Below are 6,784 nucleotides of genomic sequence, written 5' to 3'. Positions count from 1 at the left end.
TGCTGCCTTGCTAGTCGCTGCTCGTATTTCGCTGATTTCCCCGACAACACCTGAGTGCCGAAGTCTGCTTTATGTTCCCCGGGCCGCTGCTGCCGTCGTGCTCCTTGCTCCTCGCACCCTGCGCTCTCCGCCCCCCACGCCTGTGCTCCCAGAGCCCTTCCTCCTTGTGCCTTTGCCATCCCCTCCCCCTCGCCCTTATTTTCTTCGCTCCCTTTCCCACACTGCTGCTCGCGCGCGACGTTCATTCCGACATTATTGCTCCTTTTGGCCTATAAACCTTGTTCAGTACAAGACCCAACTTTATTGTCCTCCTCGCAAAGATGATTTTTTTTTATTATTTTGCACGAAAAATTCGCTCAATCCTATCGCTACGCATTCCCACGCCACTCCCACCCAGCCACACGCATACCCGTTATTGAGTATACTACGGGGCTGTCCACATGGCGTGTTGTCTGGTCTGCCACCTACGAACGTGACTGTCTAACCAAGGAGTGCAGTTTATTCGAAAAATCCTAGTTTTTCTGGACGTAGTACCAAAGTATGCATACCTTGGTATGACTTTGAGGTCCGTCATTTCCCTTCTCCCATTCCTCCCGCACCGCATGACCTCTGGCGGGTATGACGGTATGATGAAAGGACGAAAGGACCTAGTGAATTCTTCCTGGCATTTCCTAGCCATTCCTGTACCCTCCGGTACTAGCCCACTCGGCGCGGCCCGATGGCCGATCTCTGCGCGTGGCTGATCCGAGGCCGTCGGTCGCTGTGTCGGGGTGCCTCAGGACCGGAAATGACTTCCCTCGGACTCCTGGGCTGTGCGGGGGGCGGCCTCCGCGGCCTTCGCCTTTGCACGGGCGAGCGAGGCGGACGAAACTTCGGACTGAAACCAAAAAAGGCTCTGAATGACTGCGATTGGCGAGAACGGCGGCAGCGAGCGCGCCGGTGTCGGCCCTGGCAAGACGGATGGTGTCGGAGGGAGAAGCGAGTGGAGAGAAGAGAGTGAGAGAGGGCGCTGGACGTGTGTCGAAGTCAGGCCCGAGAGTGAGTGTGTGAGTCTCTGTGTGTGTGTGAATGTGAATGTGAGCGGCCATGTGAGCACGCTGCTGCGGAGTGTGTGCAATGAAACCATTCTGCTCCCGCTCCTTCTGTTTTTCTCCGTAGGGGCCGCCCACACCAAGGCGTTCATATGCGAGATGGAAGTGCTGTCTTCCTCCACGCTCTCTCCCCCCACGCTCTCTCCCCCTGCCCCCGTTCTCTCTCCCTCACACACGCATCCATCGCGCGCACTCACCGACCCATCCAGCTGTCAATGATTGCCGCGGCATTGACTCACTCCTCGTCCTCCCGCCTAGGCTGCCCCGGCTGCTGTCAGGTTCCCGAACCCCTGCTCCTCCGCCCACAGCGCCGCCCCCCCCCCTCCCTTTGCCGTGCCCCCGCGGGGATCGCGCAGCACGCCGCGCCCTCGACAGGCAGGCACATGACGGGGTGCATTCTGAGGGCCGGGGCGCACCCTGCGCGCCGCTGCGCCTGCTCACGGCACGGCGGCGCCGAGCAGAGGAGACCTCATGCGAGATCTGCACGTTGGGACCCCCCTTCCCCCCTCTGTCTCTCCCAGCACCCACCCCTCCTCTCCTTTCCCTCATCCTCAGGGCACTCCCCTTATTACAAGCTGCTCCACTTCCGCGTCCTTTTGTGTCCACCTGTCGGTCCCAGGCCCCATCCACTTCGACCCCCCCTCCGCCCCCCCCCCATCACGCTTCCCTTCTTTTCCCTCCCAACCCTCGCGAAGCCTCGCGCCCCTATAAAGCGCCCGTGACGACGGTTCCGGTGGTTTGCCTTTTTGTGTCCGTGTTCGCCAAAAACCAAAACAAAAAGTCTTAATTGCGATGGCTGTCTACCAAGAGTGTGATGATGATTCCCTTTCTCGTCAACCTTGCCTCATCCGAGCCTCATCTCTGTTCGTAACCGCCCCTACACCTTCTAATTACGGGACTGGTACTACCGCGCCGTACTGGTACTCTCTTCTCCTCTCTTCTCTTCTCATTCCTCTCTCTTCTCTTCTCATTCCTCTCTCTTCTCTTCTCATTCCTCTCTTCTCTTCTCATTCCTCTCTTCTCCTCTCATTCCTCTCTTCTCTTCTCATTCCTCTCTTCTCCTCTCCTCTCCTATCTTCTCCTCTCTTCTCCTATCTTCTCCTCTCTTCTCTCTTCTCCTCTCTTCTCTCTTCTCCTCTCTCCTCTCTTCTCCTCTCTCCTCTTCTTCTTCTCTTCTTCTTCTTCTTTTCTTCTTCTTCTTCTTCTCTTCTTCTCTTCTTCTTCTCTTCTTCTTCTCTTCTTCTTCTCTTCTTCTTCTCTTCTTCTTCTCTTCTTCTTCTCTCCTCTCCTCTCTCTTTCCGTTCGGGCAGGTCGCTGCTGGCGCCGCGTGTTTCGATACACAGAATGCGGAAAAGGAAAGGATACGTTCCTTGCCTGGCTGCCTGCCTGGCCGCTCGGCCGCGCGAGCGAAATGCATGCGATATTCATAAATTCCCCCCGCCTGCCTTGGTGCCCTGCCGAGCGCCGCCGAGCCGCCCAGCCAGTTGATAGGACTCTTGTCTGTGTGTTACGTGTGTTATGCCAAACGTTTTATTCGAGGCGATCGAAGGCACAGGGGTCTGCGTGCCTCTGTATTACACTGTGCAAGCGTGCTTGTGGTGCTCTTTGTGTGTATGTGTGTGTGTACATGGCAGTAGTGTGTGTGTGTGTGTCTAGTCGAATCATGGAAGTGGGTCACCTGTGATAATTGAATGGATGGGGGCCACTGTGGCCGGGCCCCTGCTCGCGCGTCGAGCTCGCGCGGTGACGCGGTGACGGTGCGGAGCGTGCTGAAGCCATACAGGTCGTGTGATGTCGTGCTGATGTCGACTATGTTGCTGGCCCCCGCGACCCGACCCTCCTGCCATATTGGTTTAGGCGGTTTAGGAGGGCATCATAGGCGCAGGTCGTTAACATTTGTGTTTGCATTTTTATGTTTATTTTGTGTATCTAATTGATTTATCCACGTGCCGATTCTCTTTCTTAAAAAAAAAAATTGTTGCAGGTTGTAGGAACATTATCTCGACCAAAAAGGTCTTGAAGCATTACTGGGTTACAAACTCAAACTGCAAAATTTCAGGATTAAGGTGACACACTACTCACATATCGGATTTGCCATCGACTAGGACGAGTATTGTCTCCAGTAAATTTTCGTGTGCGTCTTTAAATACATTTATGTTTAAAATACAGTTGTAGAAAATTCCGTAAATTTACTAAGACATTTCTTCGCATTTCCTACACGACTATAAAGGCGGTATTATTATCCGCGTTTTACTTTTACGTGTTGGATATTGAAGGAAGCTGTACAGCAGCGGAGGTGGGGTCTCTTTGATTATTGTGAGCCCAATTTGAGGAGCCGTGACAACACGCGCGGCTCGGTCGTGTGGTTTTGGAGGAGAGGGAGAGAGGTGGGGGCAGCTTCCCGCGGGCTCTTGGGGGCGCCTCGCCACCCCGCCCAGCACCGCCCCCCCCCAGACCCTCTTAGATCCCGATTAGTGGCGCGGCGTGGCGCCGAGAGCTTTCCGATTCCCTCCCGCGGCCGCCGCGCCACCTGGCTGGCGCCCTTCACCACCGCACCACCGGGAGGAAGAGCGCGCACGCAAATGAGATTCTATCGCTCCCGCAGTCCTAATTTCCTCGCCTGCTGCCGGCGTCGCGCACTGACACTTCGTTCTCTTGTGCGTCTGCGTGCGAGTGCGTGCGTGTGTGTGTGTGGGGGGCGAGCGGGGAGACCTCGCGTGTGTGCGCGGACATGAGTGCGGTGCCGCCTGGAATGGAAGCGCGCGTATGACTCCTGTGCAAACGAACGTGAGGAGGGGGTGTGCGCGATATGCAAGGAGGCTAAGATTTGGCGTTGGGGGGAGGGGGGGGGGGCAGGGACTCTGTTGAGGGGGATGGTGATGCTGCTGCTGCTGCTGCTGCTGCTGCTGCTGCTGCTGCTGCTGCTGCTGGGATAGAAGCTTTAGGGCGAGTATATGGAGTAGAGGAGGGAGGGTATAGAGGGGTGTTGCGCGTCGCAGTGTGAGTTGGTAGATGAAGAGCTAAGCTCCGAAGTACAGCCTAACATGATTAAAGCCCTGGCGGAAAGCTCTTGCATGAGCCCCCCTTCCCCTCCCTTTTTCCTCTGTGTGTGTGTGTGTGTGTGTGTGTTCTTACGTGGATATGACGCTGCCTATGGATGTACCACGCACCACCCCTCCCTTGCGGTTGTTTGGGGCGGAGGGATTTACTTTCTCTATTTCACGCCTCCAGATGGCGCCACAAGACGATGGGGCTTGTTTTCTCCCTCTTGCCCTACACCAGCAGCTCGTTATTTGTCGAATCGAAATCGTTCTGTGTCGCCACGTTCTTTCGTTTCTTTCTTTCTTTCTTTCTTTACCCTCTTTTCTTTATTTTTGCATGAAAGAGAAGGAATAAGTTGGCTCCAGTTGGGCGCGCCCGCCGCCGCCGGCCGCCCTGCCGCATCGGACCGCAGACACGAGCGGCCGACTGGTTGCCTATCGGGTAGGGGTGCTCCGCTGGAGCCCTGCTCTCACTGCTACCCGCCCCGCCCCACCCCGGCCGCTCCGCGGCCCGTTTGCAGGTTTTATGGGTTTTGGTCAGCGCGCCGCCCAGACAATTTCACTGCAATAATTATTCTTAGCGGGAGGACAGATTTGGCTCGGGCTGGGCCGGGCGCTGCTGGGCGGTGACCGGGTTGCGCCAGGGTTTGTTTCTCTCGCTCTCTTTCTCTCCGTTATACATCTCTCTCTCACTCTCTCTCTCTCAGTGTGTCTCTTTCGCGCCTGCAGCCCCCCCTCCCCTCCCCCGGAGGGCCGGACGTATAGGGCGGTATGCGCGGCGCGGGGCGCGAGCAGCGGACTGGTCGGCAAATTAAAACTTTATTGCCGCTCTGTCCGCGAATTTATGAACGACCGCCACAGACTGTGTGGGGGGGAATATGAGGGAGCTGCTGCTGCTGCTGTGTGCGTCGCGTGGCTTAAACACTCACGTGTGTGTGCGTGCGTGCGTGTGTGTGTGTGTGTGCGTGCATCATGCATTAGGTGGAGTGAGTCGCCGTTGTCCTCACACTTTGCCGTCTGTTTCAGGTGAGCGCGCCCGTCTCTGCTGCCTAATGTCGCTGGAGCTCCTGGAGCCGCGTTTACTGGAGCGGCTATATATGCTTGCTGCTGGCTATGGGAGCGACACCCGACACGACTGCCGCCGCCGCTAGAATCAACTGGCGTCCATCAACTGGGTAAATCAACCGCGTTTGAGTGCGGGGGCCCGAGCTGGTGAGGGGGGGGGCTGCAACCGAACACATCAATCAATGCCCCGCAGAGCGCTGCTCCACGCCACGGGCCTGCTCTCATTGTCCGGGAGGGGAGCTGTCGCGCGCGATCACCCAGCTCCCCCCCCCCCCCGCCCCTCGCGCTCGCATCCCTCCCCCCCAAGCTCCATCGTTTTCCTCACTCATCCATCCGTTTTCGAGATATTTTTACCATCACCACCGTCGTCATCATCATCAGCAGCACTGCAGTAAGGGTGCTGCTATCTAGAACGGAAACTTGTCGTCATTTTGACTGTGTGTGTGTGTGTGTTGAGCGGGTTATTCAGGGACCTTGTGTTTTGGAGCGGCCCTCCGTACAAGTTCTCTTGTTTGACCGCCACACCCCTACTTGTGCGACGGCCAGAATAAGGGGCAGGCATACAATTGCACCTGTACACAGGTGCCGTGTGCGCCCTGTCTGCACGCGCCCCGAGTGACCTAAAGTGAAAACTTGTAGTGTGGCGTATTCACCCTCAGAAACATGCACACGACACGCGCGTAAAAACTTTTCCCCGTAGTAAAACAAACGCCCTGCTTTTCCTCGTTGCTCACTTTACTCACGTGTTCACAGTCAAGCGGGCCGGTCATAGTTTCCTTGTTTCGTAGGGGTTCTGACCGCATGGAGTTATTCAGCCGCCCTTGATAGTCAAACAATTGTGTTGCCCTTTCGTTTCACAGATAGACGCCTGCAGCTTTTTGCCACATTTCCTTTCTTCCATTCCACGCATCAATGAAATGCGGTGAAATGGATGTGAGTGGCTATTGGTACTGTCATTCTTTAAATTGGAATCCGTTGGAATGGCACGAGGAAATGTGGGAAGTTGCAGTGAAATTTTTCTCTCTCTATATATGTGTGTGATTCCAGTTGGTCCTAATGTGTTGCAAAATGTACAATCACAATGTACAATACGCAGTCACCCAATCGCCCAATCACCTCGATCTGCATAGCACATGACGAAGGCGAAGCGAAAACTTACGTACATTCCGAACTCATCCAATTCGAATTAGGCGAAAATAACGTCCTCTTGTATCACCCAGAGAACCATTTAGTTGATACGACTAAATCAGGGTTGTAAGAAACAAAATTTAATTCCTAAAACCGACTAAAATTTAGTGACCCCATTTTTAAATAAATAAAGTCGCAGGAATCAAATTAAGTCAGCTAGACCGAATTATTTCATCGCCACGGATAAATTTTGGTCTCCAGAGCTAAAATTTCGTCGGTTTTCAATTTGGTCCTCTGGACTAAGCGGTCTTCTGGGTGTAGTGAGTACTCGAAAACCCTGTTTGCAGATTTAAACATTATTTACAAGTGGAGGTCAGCAGCGCGCCGAGCTGGCGGGCGGGGGTCGGTGAAGCGGTCCGTGAGGGAGAGGAGGAGGAGGGGGGGGCGTCTGACGACCCC

At 55.2% G+C, this 6,784-nt stretch overlaps 1 protein-coding gene across 2 annotated transcripts in view; it reads left to right on the top strand.

Annotated features, from left to right (window-relative positions):
- Positions 1-6,784, top strand: part of LOC113218352 (neural cell adhesion molecule 1-like) — a 220,512-nt gene that overhangs the window by 16,838 nt on the left and 196,890 nt on the right. Inside the window, exon 1 of one of the 2 annotated variants that reach the window (XM_052267790.1) lies at positions 5,243-5,307. The exons of the other annotated variant lie outside the window; for it this stretch is intronic. The gene's annotated coding sequence lies outside the window, so the exon portion shown is untranslated. Of the gene's footprint in view, positions 1-5,242; positions 5,308-6,784 lie in introns of those variants that run through there. 2 annotated transcript variants of the gene reach the window in all.

The sequence above is a fragment of the Frankliniella occidentalis genome, unplaced genomic scaffold, assembly GCF_000697945.3.
Source record: "Frankliniella occidentalis isolate FOCC.00 unplaced genomic scaffold, Focc_3.1 Scaffold4, whole genome shotgun sequence".
Classification (NCBI taxonomy): domain Eukaryota; kingdom Metazoa; phylum Arthropoda; class Insecta; order Thysanoptera; family Thripidae; genus Frankliniella; species Frankliniella occidentalis.
The sequence above is the reverse complement of the archived record's forward strand: the minus strand, read 5'-3'. Positions and strand labels throughout refer to the sequence as shown.